Source organism: Artibeus jamaicensis, unplaced genomic scaffold (assembly GCF_021234435.1).
Source record: "Artibeus jamaicensis isolate MK-2021 breed Jamaican fruit bat unplaced genomic scaffold, CSHL_Jam_final contig_851, whole genome shotgun sequence".
NCBI lineage: Eukaryota > Metazoa > Chordata > Mammalia > Chiroptera > Phyllostomidae > Artibeus > Artibeus jamaicensis.
In genome coordinates, this window is record NW_026521986.1 from 4239547 (window position 1) to 4259257 (window position 19711).

General features: G+C 36.6%; 1 protein-coding gene across 1 annotated transcript in view; it reads left to right on the forward strand.

Annotated features, from left to right (window-relative positions):
- SYT16 (synaptotagmin 16) overlaps positions 1 to 19711 on the forward strand; it is a 93178-nt gene that overhangs the window by 45666 nt on the left and 27801 nt on the right. The window lies entirely within an intron of this gene.

Consider the following 19711-nt stretch of genomic DNA (forward strand, 5'->3'; position numbering starts at 1 on the left):
CTTTACACTTTGCTACTGTACTAGTCAGAATCCTTCAGGGTGCAAATGACAGAAACTCAGTTTAGAAGGGCCTTGCGTGTGTGTGTGCCCACATATGTTTACTGGCTCACATAAGTGAAAAGCCCAGTGGGTTGTAATGGGTGTAGGAATGATTGGCTGCAGTTCACAGTGGGTGTTAGGAAGGCATAATGCTTAGTTCTGCTTTTGTCTGTGTTGGCTTCTCTCTCAAGGTAGGCTATCCTCTAGGTAATGGTAGATACAGGCTTATATCCTTCTAATTTACCAACCCCAGCTGCAGGGTTGATAAGCTAGAAGGGATAGTTTTCAGTATTCCTAACAAAATCTGAGGCTGGCTGTTATTGGCCAGATTTGAGTTGTATGCTTACCTTAATGTGAGGAAATGTGCCATTGGCCTCACTCAAACCTTGTGGATTGAGATTTGGAGAGGAGTGGTTTTCTTAAAAATAAAATCATAATATATTTACTTAAAGGGAAAGAAAGACCAAAGAAAGTAAAAATTAACATCTGTGTAGTACAATACACATATAAAACTTGGGCCACTTTGAAAAGAAATTTAAATAATAAGAATCTAAGTCTTTCTGTGTTTTTACCCACATAGTAATTTCAGGTGTTCTTTATTTCTTTGTGTGGCTACAAGTTTATATCTGGTATCATTTTTCTTCTGTTTGAAGGTCTTCTTTTGAACATTTATTTTACTGGTGGTGAATTCTTTCCCAAAAGCCTTTATTTTGCCTGTTTTTGAAGGCTATTTTCTCTGGGTATAGAATTCTGTCAATTTTTTTTTCTTTCAGCACTTTAAAAATATTTCTTGACTGTGAGTTTCACAATGAGAACCCTGCTGTCATGCTTATTTGTGTTTCTTTGTTCGTAATAACTTTTTTCCCTTCACTGAGAAAAAGTTAATAGTTCATTTTTAGAGCAGTTTTAGGTTTACAGAAAAATTGGGCTGAAGTTACTGGGAGCTCTCAGATACTCTCTCCTCCTGTCCTGTGTCTCTTATCATCAATCTCTCAGACTGGTGAGGTACATTTGTTACAATTCATGAAACAATTGTATTACTAACTATAATCTGTAGTGTATGCTCAAGTTGACTGTTGGCTTGTCCTTGACTATCTCGGACTGGTTTTCAGCAATTTGATTATGATGTGCCTTGGTATAGTTTTCACCATATTTCTTGGACTTAAGATATGTTGAGCCTCTTGAATTAATGGGTTTATCATTTTCTTCAAATATGGAAAAGTTTGGCCATGATTTCTTTATATATTTTTTCTGCTCCCCTCATGCCTTCAGTGTTCCTAATTATATGTACTTTGTATGGCCCAAAGATTTCACTCCTGCTCTATTCATGTTTTTACGGTGATCATGTTTCTCTGGGTGTCATTTTGGATAGGTTCTATAACTATGTTTTTTAAGATTATTAGTGTTTTCTTCTACATTACCCAGTCAGCAATTAACCCTAATCAGCATATTTTTCATTTTAGATAGTGTAGTTCTCATCTCGCAAAGTTCCATTTGAATCTTCCATGTCTCTATTTATTATGTTCAGTCTTTCTTCTAGCTTTTTGAATATATGGAATACCATGATATTTACAGTTTTAATGTCCTTGTCTACAAATTCTATTATCTGCGTTATTTCTTACTCCATTTCAACTGATTGACTTTTCCCTTCATTATCGGTGATATTTTCCTGCTTCTCTGCATGCCTGGAAATTTTTGATTTGCTGTCATACACTATCAATTTTACTTCATTGCATTCTGGATATACAAATATTCTTGAGCTTTGTTCTGGGATGTGGTTAAGTTACTTGGGAAAAATTTGATCTTTTTAGTCTAGGTTTTAAGCTTTGTTAAGTAGGACCAAAGTACTGTTTTATCTAGTGCTAAACTACTCAGAAGTAAAGCACTTCTGAGTAGTTTAGCTGATACCCCATTAAGTATGAGGTTTCTATTCTAGTTGAACCAGGCACTGGGCTCCAGGTATTGTTACCTGCAGTCTTTTTCAGTGGTTCTCCCCGTGGCTTCAGGTACCATATTTTGCTGTCCATAATGCACATCCATGCTTTTGGCCCAAACTTTCAGGAAAATGGCTTTCATTTTAATTTTTAATTCAAGTATTTATTTATTTATATTTAGAAACAAAACCAATTATTGTATTCCAGGGTATTATTTTGCATACAGATATTGTTATTGCTTTATAGAGTTACACTTTTAATGCCTAAGCATAAATTAAAGAGTTAAGAACATTTACATAGATCCAGAATTGGTACCACCCATATATAATGTGCATCCTTATTTTTCCCTCAAAAATTTAGGCAAAAAGTGCACATTATACATGGCAAAATATGGTAGTTTCCTCACATGCACACACACCAGTATTCAGCTGAGTGCTCAAAACAGCAGAACTTTGTAGTTCTTTCTGTAGCTTTCCCCTTTAATGCTACTTTGGTGAGCTCTCACAGGTTTTGCCTTCCTGGACTGCTAGCTCCATCTCCCCAATTCAGGGAGATCACTCGCTTTGCCTGGATTCCCCTTGCCTGAATGATGGCCTCAAAACTTTCTCCAGGTAGTCACTTTGGGAAATCATAGGACTTGCTGATTTCTCATCACACAGGTGTCCCTGTTTTTTGTTGTGTAGTGTTCAGTATCTTGAGAATAATTTTTTGTGTCCAAGTGTTTAGTTGATTCATGTATGGAGGTAAGTTTGGTACTTATTATTCCATCTTCATCAGAGACAGACCTTGATAAACTCTTAATAAGTTAAAGGTTGACCTTGGCTTTTCTTGGATTTTTTAACATGGCAAGTTAGATCTCTTGGAATTCCATTTCTCATTTTCCAATCTATATTCCTCATTTATTTTTCTTATAGCCCTTGTAAGACCTCTAGGAAAAAATTACAAGGAAGTGATGAAAGCAAGTATTCTTGTCTTTTATTGTTTCCCAAGTATGCTAAAGTTTACTTTTTATATACAATATTATATTAGTTAGTTGTGTACAATATAATGATTAAACATTTTGGTACCTTACAATGTGATCACCCACTAATTTTATAAGCATTTATTACTGTGAAAACTGATCACAATATTATCGTCTATATTCCCCTATACCAACTATACTTTAAAAAAGCTTTCTTTTGAGTATGATACACAATAGATGTTCTTTTTCTGGTTGAGAAAGTTTTATTTTATTTTTAGTTTGCTAAGAGTTCTTATTGCTAGTGGATGTTGAAATTTATTTAATGATTTTCTAAATCTATTGAGATGATTATGTTCTTCACCTTAAATCTATTGATGTGGTTAATTACATTTAAGAAACTGCACTGATACTTAAAGTTCTGTGCTTGTCTGCTATAAATTCTTATTCTTGATGTATTTATTGTTAATAAATCATAAATTTTGATTGCTGTTGTTCAGTTTAAGATATTTGCAACTAGGATCATAAGAGGTCGATAAATAAATTAACTTACTTGAGTTTATGTTAACCTCATAAAAGGATACAGGAAGTTTTTTCTTCTAGAACAGCTTGTATAAAAGAGCAGTTGTCTATTCTTTCAGAGTTGGAAGGAATCATATAAAACCATTTTGATGTGATTTGTCTGTTTCAATTTTTTTTGTATATTTTATATTTAGTGTCTCTTAGTCTGTTTTCTAGTTTTTCTTTTAAAAAATTATTTAAACTTTTCTTCTCTTTTTAAATGTCCACTATAATTATAAATATATCGTTTGTCTCAGTCAATTTTGTCAATGATTTTTCTTTAAAAGGCAGTTTTTATCATCTCTTGTTCTTAAGGTTTTCTTTATATTAGTATTTTAATATCTCCTTTTATCTTTTTAATTTTTTGTATTTTGCTTTGATTTAATCTGCTGATTGATAACATCTTGAATTGGACATTTGTCATTCATTGTTAATCTTTGTAATTTCTAATATATCTTTTTTATAATTTTTGAAAAGTCATTTTATTTCTGTCTTGAAATTAGAATGTGGTCTTTTTGTATTTTTGAAGCTTCCTCTGTGGCCTAATACGTGGTTAATTTTTATAAATCTTTCTTACATGATTGCAACTACTGAGTATTCTTAGATTATTTTCATCCTACTTTATGCTAGTTTAATCCCTCTTGTGTATTATATTTTGTGTGTAAGGTGAGCTCATCTGAAGAAGGGGTCTCCCATATGGTTGGTTCTTTTTTCATTTTGCTAATATTTTATTTAGATGTACAGAAGCTTTTTAATTTGATGTAGTCCCATTTGATTATTGTTTTCTTTATGTCCCAGGCTCTAGGGGATATATCAGTGAAAATATTGCTGAATGGAATATCTGAAATTTTCCTGCCTATGTTCTCCTGTAGGACTTTTATGCTGTTGCAACTTATATTTAAGTCTTTTATCCATCTTGAGTTTATTTTTGTGTGTAGTGTAAGCTGGTGGTTCAAGTTTCATTTTTTTGCATGTGGCTATCTAGATCTCCTAACACCATTTCTTGAAGAGGCTACTTTTACTCCATTTTATGCTCCTGCCCCCCTTTGTCAAATATTAATTGACCACAGAGACATGGGTTTATTTCTGGGCTCTCTATTCTGTTCCATTGATCTATGTGTCTGTTCTTATGCCAGTACCAGACTGTTTTGATTATAGTGGCCTTATAATAAGTTTGATATCAGGTATTGTGATCCCTCCAACTTTGTTCTTCTTTATCAAAATTGCTGAGAATATGGGGGTCATTTATGGTTCCATATAATTTTTTGAAATATTTGTTCTATATCTCTGAAACATGTCATTGGTATTTTAATAGGGATTGCATTGAATCTATAAATTGCTTTGAGTAGTATGGACATTTTCGTGATGTTAATTTTTCCAGTCCAGGACATGGTATATGCTTCCATTTAGTTGTGTCTTCTTTGTTTTTTAAAACATTTTATTCGTTTATTTTAGACAGAGGGAAGGGAGGGAGAAAGAGAGGGAGAGAAACATCAATGTGTTGTTGCCTCTCATGATCCCCCTACTGGGGACCTGACCTGGCCTGCAATCGAGGCATGTGCCCTGACTGGGAATTGAACCAGTGACCCTTTGGTTCCCAGGCCAGTGCTCAATCCACTGAAACACACCAGCCAGGGTCATTTGTGTCATCTTTAATTTTTTTTTAGTGTTCTGTAGTTTTCTGAGTACAGGTCTTTTAAGTACCTAAGAATGAAAAAAATTAAGTACCTAAGAATGACCTGAACAACTTCTTGTTTAGGTCATTCTTAGGTACTTAATTTTTTTCCTTGTTGCTATAGCAAATGGGATTTTTTTCCTAATTTCTGTTTCTGATATTTCATTGTTGATCCTGCTGTTCTGTTACATTCACTTATGAGATCGAGTAATTTTTTGGTGGAGTCCATAGGGTTTTCTATGTATTGTCCTGTCATCTGCAAATAATGACAGTTTTACTTCCTCCTTTAGAATTTTTAAAGATGAATAAATAGATTTAGTGAACATCCAAGATCACCCAGTCAGAAAGTGTCAGAGCTGGGATTAAAACCTTCATGTGATCTGCTTCTTGTTGGTATTCTTCCTGCTTTGCACTTAGCTTTTAAATATTTGTTACAGTTAATTTTACATGTCAGTCTTACTGAGCCACATGGTGCCAAGATAGTTGGCCAAATATTATTCTGGGTGTGTCTGGAAGCATGTCTGTGCATGAAATTTGAATCAGTAGGCTGAATAAAGCAGATTGCCCTCCCTAATGTGTCTGCGCCTTCCCCAATTGAAGACCTGAAAAGAACAGAAAGGCTGAGTAAGGGGAAAGTTTGCCTGCCTGTCTGCTTGAGCTAAAACAGCAGCCTTTTCCTGCCCTTCGGCTAGAAATCATACCATGGACTCTCCTTTCAGTCTCAGACCTTCAGTCAGGCTGAAACTACACAGCGGCCGTTTGCATCTCTAGCTTGCCAATGTAGATGTTGAGACTTCTCAGCCTCCATAATTCTGTGAGCAAATTCCATATATACATATATACATAGTTTTCCTTTTTCTTTTTCCTATTGGTTCTGTTTTTCTGGAGAACCCTGACTAATGCACCATGGTACTAATTTTAAACTTACTTTTAAAAATGTATTATTGAGGCATTTATTTTTTCCTAATAGTATATTAGACACCAAGGGGACAGATTAGAGAAGAATGAATTAAGACTGCAGATTCCTTAAAGATGTTAGAAGAGGCACAGCTACATAAACCCTTTAAAATATGTAAGTAAGAAAAATAATAGAAGGTAAATTCTGCACAACAGTTAAAAATATGGATGGAACAAAGGATATTATACCTAGGACAACATATCGAATTCAGTGGTGCCAGGCTTGTTCAGGTAGTTCAATGCCTGAAAATTGAGGTGCTTTTTGTGGCAATCCATGAAATTTTAATGCATTTATTTTCATCAGGAATCATTTTCTCCAATAGAAAATATGACTAGATTATGTAAGCCATATAACAGTCACAGCTGTGAGTATGCATGTTCGCAGAAAAACAAGCTGAGGGAAGAAGCATGATTAGCGATTTCTTTGTTAATATTCATTTGTCTTATTACCTGCTTGTTCTTGTCAGCATGTATGATAAGGCACCTGAGGCATAGAAGCCTTATGGGAGAATGGATCTTTTAGAAAATTTTACATTCATTTTCCTGATTTTCAGGGTATCACTGGGGGCTACCATTCTAATGTATATATGCCACCATTGAATATGATGTTTTTGGGGGAATATGGCTTTTATTTTTCTTCTGAAAAGCTGTTACTTAGCTAAGTGAGTATTTCAGTCTGTTTCTTTTCTGTTGTCATGATATAGTTGGATATATTTACTGTAGATTTGGTGCTGAGGAGGCTTGAAACTGTCTTATAGTAATTATCTCTGTAGCTTGGCTGGGGTCTATTGCAAGATAGAACAAAACTTTGAAGACTGGCTTAAGGATGATTTGCAGCGTAGGATGGGACGACAAGGGAATGAACAGCTAGAAATTGAGCAGCAACACCTGCTAATCACAGGATCTGTTTGTTATCTTTCTCAGCCTTGGTTACACATCCTGGGCCCTGCATTTTAGTATCTATGGCAATGGGATTTTTTTTTGCCTTCCTAATCAGAACATTTGTAAATTAAAATGTTGATTCACATTTGCTTGTAAGAATTCTTTGGAGTGATGGAGAACTGTTGAGGGTTGGGGGAAAAAAGCAAGAAAAACCATGCTGGTTTTATGTTTTCTCTGCATGTGCAGAAATTTAATTATCAGGTCACCTCAGTTCTCAGCAGAGTAAATTACAGTCTTGGCCATTAATTTGTATGTAAATGCCACCATTGTCGGAAAACAACACAACACTTGGGTCCTATCAGAAATTCCCTCATAGGAGGCATACAAATTAGAGAGCTGAGCTTGAAAGCCACAGGGATGTTGATAGTTTAGCACTTGCTCTCGTCCAGGTCAGCCCTGTTGCAGTGATGGAATGGCTTAGAGTGATTGTCAAAGCCAACTGTTTAGAAAACATTTGTACTTGAGAGGCTCCAAATAGTGAGAAATGAGGGCCCAGTGAGTGCAATAGTGGTCTGTTCAGAATATCCCCACAATCGGAGCTAACCACCCTACCCCTCAATGTTGTCTGGGTGCCTCTTCTCATAGCTTGGATGAGTTGGGCCTGGTGGGGAAGAGAAAAAAGTTTTAAGGAGGCTAAAGTAGCTCTGGACACATGGCTGATCCCTTAGGTATTAAATAACTAGTAATATAAAGTCCTGCCCAGAGATGCAAAGAAAATCTGGGGCTGATTTAGGCAAACACTTTTCTCCTGGTGATAAATACATGAACTGAGTATGGCGGAGGAGACTCCAGGCTGTGGCAGCATCATTGTCTTCAAGATTAGCTAAGTTCCACTTTAGTTAGTGGCTGTTGGCTGTTAGGAATAGAGAGAGGTCAGACAAGAGCTAAACGAGGGTTGCATTTCAAGTCTTATCTAGAAACTCAGAATATAAGCCAGAAAGCCAGAGGAACTTCCCAGGTAGACAGGTAGACACAGTGGGGATAAGAGAGGTGCTTCATTTGGTGGGCACTCTGGCCCTCGGACATCTTTTCTAGGGCTAGAGCAAGAGGACAAGTTCTAGTCCTCATTGTCTTGAAGGCTTGTCGACTGCACCCAAATGGCTCAAGGCTGGGGATGTTTCAGTCAATAGGGGCGTCCTCATGCCTTGCAGCAGGGAGAGGTATAGCTCTACTTCAACCATATTTTAAAAACTTTATTGAGGTGCAATTGAAATACAAGAGTCTTAATGTATACAAAGTGTGTAATTTAGTGAGTCTGACTTATACATGTGAAGCCACCACCAGAATTAAGAAAACGAGCGTTTATATCACTCCCAAATCTTCCTCATGCCTCTTTGTAATCCATTCGTCTTTCTCACCCCACCCCAGACAACTCCTGATTGGTTTTCTATCACAGTGTATTATTTAAAAATTTCTAGAATATTGTGTATATGGAATCATATATTGGGTACTCTTTTATTTATTTATTTATTTTACCACTATACTCTTTTTTGACTCCTCCCCATGCCCATTCAGCTAATGCTTTTGAAATTCATCCACATTGGTACAGTTATAAATAGTTAATTCCTCTTGTTGCTGGCTAGTGTTCCATTGGATCAATATATCACAATGTGTTTATCCATTCACCTGTTAACTGGACTTTTGGGTTACTTCCACACTTTGGCCGTTACAAATATAAGTTTCTATGAGCATTTGGGTAAAAGCCATTGTGTGGACATGTGCTTTTATTTTCCCTTGGGAAAATATTTAGCAGTGGAATGGCTAGATTATATGGTCAAGTATATATTTGAATTTTTAAGAAACTACTCAAATTGTTTTACCATTTTACATCTCAACCAGGAATGTACAACAGGTACTTTACTTCCTTGCCCTTGATGTGGTCACTTTAAAATAACTTTACTTGTGTCTCATTTTGGTTTTAATTTGTATTACCCTGATGATCACTGATGGTGAACATTTTTTATTTGTTCACAGGCCATTTGTACATATTAGTTTAGAAACCGTTGGTTTGAAAATTTTTATTAGGTTTGTATTGTTACATATTACTGACTTGTAAAAGGTTTTTGATACTCTGGCTACAAGTCTTTATCATGCAAATACTTTCTCTCAGTGTGTGGCTTGCCTTTTCATTTCTTAATGAGCTTTCAAAGTTTTAAATTTTGATGAAGTCTAATTTATCTGTGTTTTCTTTTATGATTCATGCTTTTTTATATCTTAAGGTTACAAGAATTTTTCCTCTCTTTTACCCCCAGGAGTTTTATAGTTTAGAGTTTTACAATTAGATTCCCACACAGAGAGACACACAAGTGAGATACAGGTTGATGTTCCACATTAATATTCATTTTGCTTAAGCATCATTTTTTGGAAGGACTTTAATTTCTCTACTGAATTGCTCTGGCACCTTTTAGAAAAACTTAACCATACTTGTACAGAGCTCTTTCTGGACTCTAATTCTATTCTATTGATTTGTTCTTCTTGCCAATAGCAAATTGTCTTGATTAGTATAGCTATGTAATAGGTCTTAAAATCAGGGGTGTTGGTATTGCCACTTTTTTCTTGTTTATAAATTATTTTGAATATTCTAAATCCTTTATTTTTCCTTATACATTTTAGAGTTTACTTGTAAAATTTTGTTAAACATCTGCTTTGATTTGCACTAAGTCGGTAGACTCATTTGGAGAGATTAACATGTTAATATTGAATGTTCTCTATTTTCTCTCAGGGCCATTGCTTTAGTGTGGTAGTTTTGAATACTTCCTCAAATGTATTCAAATACATGTTAAATGTATTCCTCACTACTAATGTATTTTGATGCTATTATAAACATATTTTTTTTAATTTTAGTTTCAACTTGTCAGAATATAAAACTACAAAATATTTTTTATATAATGACTTTACTAAGTTCATTATATAAAAGTAGTCTCATCATTGATGTTAGCTGTTGAGTTGAGTAGATTCTCTTCTTTTCAGATTAATGCACATCCTTAAGTGAGCTGAAATTGCTTAAATTTTTATCTGAACTTGATGTTAAATATTGGCAACAACTTTTCTGTAACTGTTGAGAGGATTATTTGGTTTTCTTTTTAATTGTTTTTTTTTAAAAAATATTTATTTTAATTGATGTTCAAGTGCAATTTTCTGTCTTTTACTCCCATCCCAGCCCACGCCCTCAGTGCTCCCCACCTCCCTCCCTTAAATGTTAACTTGATGAATTCCATCTATTGATTTTAGTATTCTTAACCAATTTGCATTTCTAGGATAAACCTTCATGGTTACAATGTAGAATACATTTAATACATTACTGAAGTCCACTTCTTGGTATTTTACCAAGGATTTTTTGTAGCTATAAGCATCGGTTATATTGGTGTGTAATTTTCTATGCTTGTGACATCTTTGTCAGATGTTTGCTGGTCCACGTCAGGGTTATCCTGGTCTCGTAAAATAGGTTTAGAAATGTTTTTTCTACTTTCTATAAGAGTAGTGTGGATATTGGTATCACATGACATTTATAGAACTCTGTACCCCAAAATTATCGAAGATCTTTTCAGGTCTACATTACCACAATTATCTATTTGTGAGGTCATAATACAAATTCATATGCTTATAAAGTTTTTGAAGTTGCTCTGCCAGCTGCTGAGAAGGGGTATGTTAAAATCTTCAACTTTATTTTGAATTTGTCCATTTCTCCTGCACCATATTAGTTTTTTATCGTGTATTTTGAAGCCATGTTAACAGGTATATATACATGAGATTTTTGTGTCTTGATGAATGGATTACTCTATCATTACTAAAATATCATTTTTTATTCTTTTTAAATTTTGTTTTTTCAATTATAGTTTACATACTTCTGTAATATACTTTCAGGTGTACAACATAGTGGTTAGACAATAATATACATTACAAAGTGTTTTCCCTAATAATTTTAGTAAGCACCTGACACTATACCCAGTTATTGCAATATTTTTGACTATATGCCCTATGCTGTATTTTTCATCTCCATGATTATTTTGTTACTACCAATTGGAACCTGGTGCACTGTTGGTGGGAATGCAGTTTGGTGCGCTCTCTGCGAGAAACAGGATGGTGGTTCCTCAAAAAATTAAAAATGGAACTGCCTTATGACCTATCAATTCTACTGCTGGTTATATATCCAAATAACCCCGAAACACTAATTTGAAAGAATATATACTCCCTGTGTTTATGCAGCACTATGTAAAATAGCCCCAGTATAGAGCCACTCAAGTCCCCATCAATGGATGAGTGAATAAAAAAGGATTGAGTACATAAACAGTGGAGTATTACTTGGCCATAAAAATAGTGAAATGTTATTATTTGTGACAGTATGGATGAACATAGAGGGTATTGTGCTAAGTAAAATATCCTTCTTTATCCTTGATAAAACTCTTATCTTGGTTCTACTTTGATATTAATATAACTCTACCAGCTTTCTTTTGCTTGCAGTTTGCATAAGGTATGTTTTTACACCCTTTTACTTTTAACCTATCTTGTATTTATATGTAAAGTGTGTCTCTTATACTAATCATATAGTTGGGCCTTATATTTTTATTCAGTTTGATAATCTCTGCTTTCAAATGGGGTATTTATTTTGTTCATATTTACTGTATGAATATTACTGGATTTAGGTAACTCATTTTGATGTTTGTTTTCTATTTGCTGCATTGGATTTTTAATCTTCTGTTACTTCTGTTATTTTTAGCATTTAATAATTTCTCTATTAAATTTTTGGCTACACCTGTTTGTATTTTCTTTATTCAGTGGTTGCTCTAGGAATTACATACACATCTGTGGTTTATACAGTCCATTTTGAGTTAATATTCTACCCCTTTGCAAGTTTACTCTGTGTTACACCACTTGACAATGATTTTTATTTTGCAACAGTGTAAATCATTACCTCTTCTCTCTTTTGTGCTATTGTTATCATATGTTTTACTTCTCCACATGTAATCAACCCCACAATATAATAATATATACTTTCTCCAGTTGTCTTTAGCAAAGGTCAAAGCAGAAAACATCAGTTTGTATTTACCATATGTACCATTGCTGTTATTGCTCTGCAGTCTTTACCTTGGGTCTGAGATTTACTTTGTTACCAGTTCTCTTTCACATGAAGAAATTCCTGTAATATTTTTTGAAGTGCTGGTGTAATAAATTTTGTATTTGTTTATATAAAAATGTTTTTATTTTGCTTTCCTTTTTGAAGGTTATTTTCTCTAGATATAGAATTCAGTGTTAACAATTTTTTTATTTCACCACTTAGACATATAATTTCTGGCTCTCATTTTTCTGAGGGAAGTCATTTTCATTTGCGTTATTGTTCTTTATATAATGTTTTATTCTCTTTCTACTTTCAATTGTTTTATTACATCTTTGATTTTTAGCTAGTTGACTCTGATGTGCTTAGCTGTTGAACTTTTGAACTAGGATGGCAACAGTTTTGAATCTGTATGTTAACTGTTTTCTTTCCACTAAGTTTGGGAGATTCTCAGATATTAGTTTTAAAATGATTTTCCATATTTTTTTGCACTCCAATTGCACATACTGTGCAGAACTTGATATGCCATCATTGTTCATAGGCATTATTTATTTTTCCAAATTTATGTTCTTCAATTGGTTACTTTATATTGAAAGCTCTTAAAGTTCATTGCCATCTCCAATATGCTATAAAACTAGTCCAGCACTTTTTTATTGTAGAGATGCTGTTTTCAATTATATATATTTATTTAACTCTATTGTTTCTATTTTCTGCTGATATTATCCTACTGTATGTTTATTATGATCATTTTTCTCTTTGATCTTTTGAGCTCATTTATAAAGATGGTTTAAAGATTTTGTCTTCTGTACTTAACATCTGAGTCACCTTGAGGCTAGTTGCAATTGACTGCTTTTCTTGATGATTCACATTTTTCTCTTTTTTTCCTTTTTTGTCATTTTTATCGTTTCTTTGTATGTCTAGTAATTTTTATTATACGCTGGACATGAAATATGACATGTTGTAGAAGCATTGGGTTCTTTCATCTTCCTGTAAAGAATGTTACTTTTTGTTTTAGCCAACAATTAAATTACTAGTTGGTTTGAGTTTGTGAAGTATTGGTTTTATACTTTGTTATAATGGCCTCATTTCACTTGTGCTTTTAGTCTTACTTCTAAGGTTGATCCTTCTAGAGTTTTAATGGAAAACCTGGTGGGTGGACCAAACCCTTCTAATTTGGCCAAATTCAAGTTCCTAACTCAATCTTGCCTAAGGTAGGGTACAGCCAAAATGTCTGCTTCAATTTTTAACTCTGAATCTGTTACTTTTTCTGGGTTCCTTGGATTCTCCCCTAAGCATTCATAGTTCAAGTTTCAGTCCATGAAGATTTTGGTGTTCCTTCTCTGTGGTTCTTCAGAAGCTCCTTTCTGAAGCTTCTCCCTCTATTTTGAGCCGCTCTGGCTGTTCTGCACTCTGTATCCCTCGGGTCAGTAGACTTCCCACATCTGCCTGGGGCCTGGGTGCCCTGTGCCTCACTAACTTACAAGTGCTTTTAGCAGCAAAGCACTGTCACCATGTATCTCACCCAGAGAAGTTTCCTTCTCTCAAAAATTGGATTTCCTCCAGTTTCTGTCTGCTCTTGCTCAGTCTCTGTGCCTTTAACTAGTTGGTTAACATTTCATTTGTAAATGAATTTATCATTATGAATAGGTGAGTTCAAATTGCTTACTCTGCTGTTATCACGACTGGAAGTCTCAATATTGTAACTCAACTTTTCTCTTGTATAGTGATCTGTATGTTACTATTTTTTTATAAAATATTTTCTGTTTGACTGACACTTAACCATGACAAGTCCACCTCTTTGTTTCTATATGGAATGGAATTGTCAAAGATTTCATACAAGGTGTAGGGTGACAAAGCAGGTATGCAACAGGAGAACCAGACACTAACCAATCCTTCCCGGGCCACTAACTAGCAATTTGACTATAAATAAGTCTCTGAAGTAGTCTCGTTCTTAGGTTCTCTTCTATAGAATGAAGAAGGTGGTTTATTATCATAGATATTCAAACTTTTAAAGTGTCATGATTTCCATTTTTTCTATTTGCCAACAGAATCTTACAAAAATATAAGCCACATTAAAGTAAAATATTCCTCATTGTAGATGGTGCGTAGCTCAGCCCACTCAGTACAGCCCACTTATGTCCACTTGTGCCCACTGGTGCCCACTTGTGCAGCAGCACTGAAGCTCTCCTGTGGAACCGGGACTTGCGCAGAGCATTGTCCAAAAAAAAAAATCAGTGCAGGATGGTTTGCAGAAATCTTTTTCTGTTCTGCCTGAATCCGAGAATGGTTGGATGGTGCTCCTAGAAATGTGGCCATTTTCTTAGGATCTGAAATGTGCAATTTGCACCTTTGAATTCCCTACTGTCTGTTCAACATTATTAATTTTTTAAGGGATTTATTTTTTAAAAGGTTTTATTTATTCATTTTTAGAAAGGAAGGAAGGGAGGGAGAAAGAGAGGGAGAGAAACATCAATGTGCGAGAGATACACTGATTGCTTGCCTCTTGCGTGCCCCCAAGGCATGTGCCCTGACTGGGAATCAAACTGGCAACCTTTTGGTTTGCACTCAACCCACTAAGCCATCCTGGCCAGGGCACCACCATTTTATTCTTATTTCTATTTTTATCCAGCCACAATGGGCAGATATTTGCTGTGAGTATTTGAGAAATACGGTACATAAGGGATTTCCTGCACTTGTAGCTAAAAGTAGCACTCTGGAACCTGCGCCACCCTGCACTCCCCGCCTCTGCCTGTCTCCACTCTCTGTCTATAGGCCGTGAGTAGTGATTCCCTTCACCTAATTGCTCCTGCGTGGGTGGGAAGGAATTAATAATCTTGGAGCTGTACTGATTATTTAGAAATTCTTTCTCCATCTGTAAAATAGCAGCAGACAGGCTTGAGAAATAATGTCCTTGCATCACCAGTTGGTGGTTTTGTTGTCTTAAGGGAAAGAGCAAAATGAGCAGGGGTTGGGCATTGCCAACTCTTACAGAGTGCCCCACCTCCAGACTTGGGAAAAAGAGTGGTGAGGTAAGGAAGGTCACACAACCCGAATTATCAACTTAATCTTCCCCTGTCCAGTGCTTATTTCTTCCATCCTTCTCCCTCGACAACACTGATGATGAGTTTTCAAGTGAGACATTGCAAGAACAGGCACATTCTTTCCTTTGCGTGTAAATGTAGGCTTCATAAAAGGGTTTCCACACAGGGCACTGCTGTGATGGAGCGAATTATAATAATGGTCAACATATCATATGCCAGGCATGTGCTAAGTGCCTTCATATGGTTTATTTCATTTAGTCCTCTCAACAATTTTAAGAAGGAATATCAAAATAAAACCACTGATGTTCAGGAAGACTAAGGAACTCTCTTAAGACTCAAAATAGCAAATAGAAGATTCAAACTCAGGCAGCTTGACTCCAGATTCCACGTCCCTAACCACTCCAGCCTAACTGATGTTATACTTGACAGGCAGATCCTGTGATGCTGGGGACCCATCTTCCTCTCTTAAATGTGCAAGGTGGAGATACCATTTCCTCTGCCCTTATCTGTTTAAAATAGAAACAAATCGTTAAAATTAGAGGGGAGGACAATCTGTCTGCATTAGACTAGGGACTAGATATTGATGGATCTATAAATAGCTCTCTCTGAGTGTCAAAGTCATGAGCTTTCTGGCCGTGCAAGAAGCCCACAGCAGCATCTAGACAGTGTGTAAAGTAGTGTTGAAGTTGGGCGGCTGTATGTCAGAAAGATTGCAGAGGAGTCTGATATTTAGATGGTACCTAAGATGTCTCTGCATTCTGTGATGGAGTGAAAAGAACAATAGAAACTTCAAGATGTATCCACATCCATTGTAATTGTGCAGTTTTTTCCTGTTATTTTAGCAAGGTAATTGGATGAAGAAAGAGTGAAGATTTAAATCCAACTTCCACTGTATGGTTTCTCAGGCACTCAGCTTCAAAGGGGTTGGACTTGATATATGACACAGTATAATCTTATCTCTGAAATAAGTGCTACAACCCAGATGAGACTTTGTGGTTTTCAAATATTTAAGTTGAATGAAACCCAGGTCAATCATTTAGTTGTTGACATAGACTCATGACAAGGCGAGTAGCTGGGGTCTTTCAAAAAGATAAGAGTCAAGATCTGACTTTGAAAAAACAGCCCATTGGAGAGAGAGCTTGGACAGAACAGTAGCAAAGCCAGTGACCTGGAATGCTGGAGACAACGTGGTATAACTGTGGGCAAACACTTTGCCTCTTGGGCCTTAGTTTCTGTTTGTGCAAAGTGAGGGAATAAATAGATGCTTATGAAAATTCTTTCTAGCCCAGCCTATTGTGATGTGTGTCTTTGTAGTGATAAAACATGATTGTGTAGATTTTGACCAGGGTTTAAGAAGTTTTTTTTCCTGGAGGCAGCTTATGGTCATTCATAGCACTGTCTTTTGAGCAAACAGCTTGGGTTTGAATAATAGTTCCACTATTTATTAACTGTTATGATTGTGGCAAATTACTAGCTTCACTGGGCTTCACTTTCCCCATCCATACAATGGGGATAATAAAGTACTTATTTCATTAAGGGTTATTGTGAAGAGTAAATAGGGTAATGTATGTAAAGCTCTAGAACAGCGTTTGGCATATGATAAATGCCATATATGGGGTTGATTTTATCATCGTAGTAGCATCACCGTTGACTTCTGTTCCTGTTCAGTGGTTTCCAGAAGGGATGAAAGGTTTTTGTGTGGTAGGCGGAGAATTCCCTGAGCTTTGGGCAGTAAGGCTTAGAATAGCATGGCAGGTGAATGTATAATCCCATAAGGAGCAATAGCTGATTAAACTGCAGCTTGTCTATGTGCACTCACTCCTACACAGACTGACCAGACTGACCATTTGCCCCATTGCTCATCTTCTCAAAAAGTAAACAACCTCCTGGCAGATTTCAAGGGGGAGGTGGCAGAGTTCCCTCTCAACTTACTCTGAAAAGTCAGCTACATGCTGCTACAGGGTCCCGATGCAATGACGTCTGATGGCGCAGTGGCTAAGAATATAGTTCGATGTTTCAGTCTCAGCTTTGATACTGTGGTAACTTTCTTGCCTAGGGAAAACTCTTTAGCTTCTCCATGCCCCTGTTTCCTGTCTCTACAATGGGAATAATAATAATCTTACTTCCTTGTGTTGCTATGATGATTAAATGGGATAATATGTGCAAAGTCCCAAGAAAGGTGCCTGCCCTGTGGTATATGTTTAGTAAATGGGAAGTGTTATAATTACTATTATGATTATTATATCAAGTGAGGGAGTCTTACCCTGTGGGTAATCAGTGACTCACTAGAAAGAAATTGAGGACCACATACTGGAATATTAATGAATTTTAATTACTGGTTTTATACATAGGGAAATATCTATGAGCTGACCCCCTTAATTTGAAATTGATGACTTATGGTTAGTTAAATTTAGAAAAATGCTTACCTAGCAATACCAGTGAAATGGAGTCTCAGCATTGAAAAGGTCTCCCAGTGAATGTCTCATTCAACCGCCCCTTCGGCATATGTATCCCCCTGACTTCCTCCCGGGTGCTTAGCTGGTCCTATACTCTAAAGGTGGCAAGAATTTAATTCTACTCCAATATGTCTCTGGATGTCTCCTACACATGATGGTTCACCCCATTCTAGAGTGCGATGCCCAGCATGTTGAGACCTGAGCAGACTGCTCATTGGGATGGTTATTTGTTGGGATGGATTAGAATATTAATGGGAAATCTAGTCTCTTCTGACACTTAGCTTTTCAGGTCCTCCCATGGCACTGGTCACAGCCAATAGAAATGAGTGAGCTGACAATGATGGGCTCTCTGTTTTTGGATTAACTGCTGCAACAAAGGAGAGAAACATACAATTTTAATGTCCATGGGCAGGAAGTTTGGAGTCAGAGAATTTAGATCTAGAAAAGACCTGGGAAATGATCCAGATGTTAGAAATGATCCACAAATGGAGAAGCAGGGCCAGAGAGGTTAAAAGACTTGGCTACTGGGGTTCAGCTAGTTAATGTGAACATGGAGAATAAGAATTATTTCCACCACTTCTCTGGTTCTCCAGCACAGTGATTCCAAACATGGCCTCCAAAGGCAGACTGTCTTGATTCAAGTCTTGATTCTCCCGATTGTGATTGTTGGGAGACTATTAGTGTGGTCTCCAGCCCATTGTGGATTTCTCTCTGACTCAGTTTTCTTACTTGGAAAATGAATAGAGATTTTGTGTGGATTAAATGAGAGAATAGGTATAAGGCATTTGGGATCGTTCCTGGCATATAAAAAGTATTCCAAGAAGTGTTTGTTATTATTACTAGTCTACCAAAGAACCTCAAAAATATCAATTCTTAAATAAGCCAGAGAATAAATGTTTTGACCAGGCTGGTGTTTAGAGTATTTTCTCTCACTTAAAATATGGCCTTTTATTTTTTTCTTAGCTTCTGATTCAGAAGTGATCTTCAGGACCCATCTGTGAGTTAACAACTATATTCCTCCCCAGAAGAAAAGTCATTGTGTGCCTTTTGGATAGAAGGAGGGAATATTCAAAAACTAATATCTCATTATTTATCATTTTGAATTCACCCTCAGAAAATATTTACGCAGTAGTCTGCCATGTTCCTGGCACAGAGCTAGAGCTGGGAGGGATATAAAGTGGGTAGTCTGATGGGCCCTCTTGGTGTGCACAGGTTAGGTGGAATGGTTGGCAGTTAAACAGGTAATTCTGTCCCAACACTGGAGGGAGCACTGCCAGGGCAGGACAGAGAGCTTTTTACAGCACGTGGAAGGAGCCCTGAACTTGACATGAAGGGCCACGGAAGGGCTTTCTGGAGGAAGCAATGTCTAGGCTGAGACCTGAATGGTGAGCTAGATTCTTGACTAGTCTGGATGGGGGCTGAAGAGTATTCCAGACACAGGGAACTGTGTGTATGTGGGGGGCCTTCCGGGCTGGGGTAAAACACTGAGTATTCACCAATTTATACACCATTTAGCAAGCGTTCATTAAGCACTTACTATGCAACAGGCATTATTTTGTGTAATGGGCACACGCTGGTTAACAAAACAGGCGATGTTATTTTATGGAAGTTCTGGGAGAGAAGAGAGAAATAAAGATGAGAAGTTCTATGAGGAGAACTGCTTAAGGTAGGCCAACCAGGACAGTGACTAGGGTAAAGTGACAGTCGAGCTGACACCTGAATGGTGACAGGAACCAGGGGAGGGAGGCTTCCTGGCAGAAGGAAAAAGAAGTCAAAGAACTCAAAGGCAGGAATCATCTGGGCGTGTTAGAGAAACTGAAGGAGGACCATTGTGCTGGGATGTGGGGAATGTGGGGAAAGTGGGACAAGTAATTCCGAGGGTATTTGGGCTGGGCTGTTGGTGTTGAGGAGGGCATCAGGACATGTCTAGTAGAAACAAGATCACACACACACACACACACACACACACACACACACACACTCAATATGGATGCCTCTTTTCAAAATGAGGAAGCTTTTGGAAAATCTCAATTGCAAATCTCAGTTGGCTCTGTGGGTTTTAATAGCGGCGATGAAGCGAAGAGCGTGTTTTCTG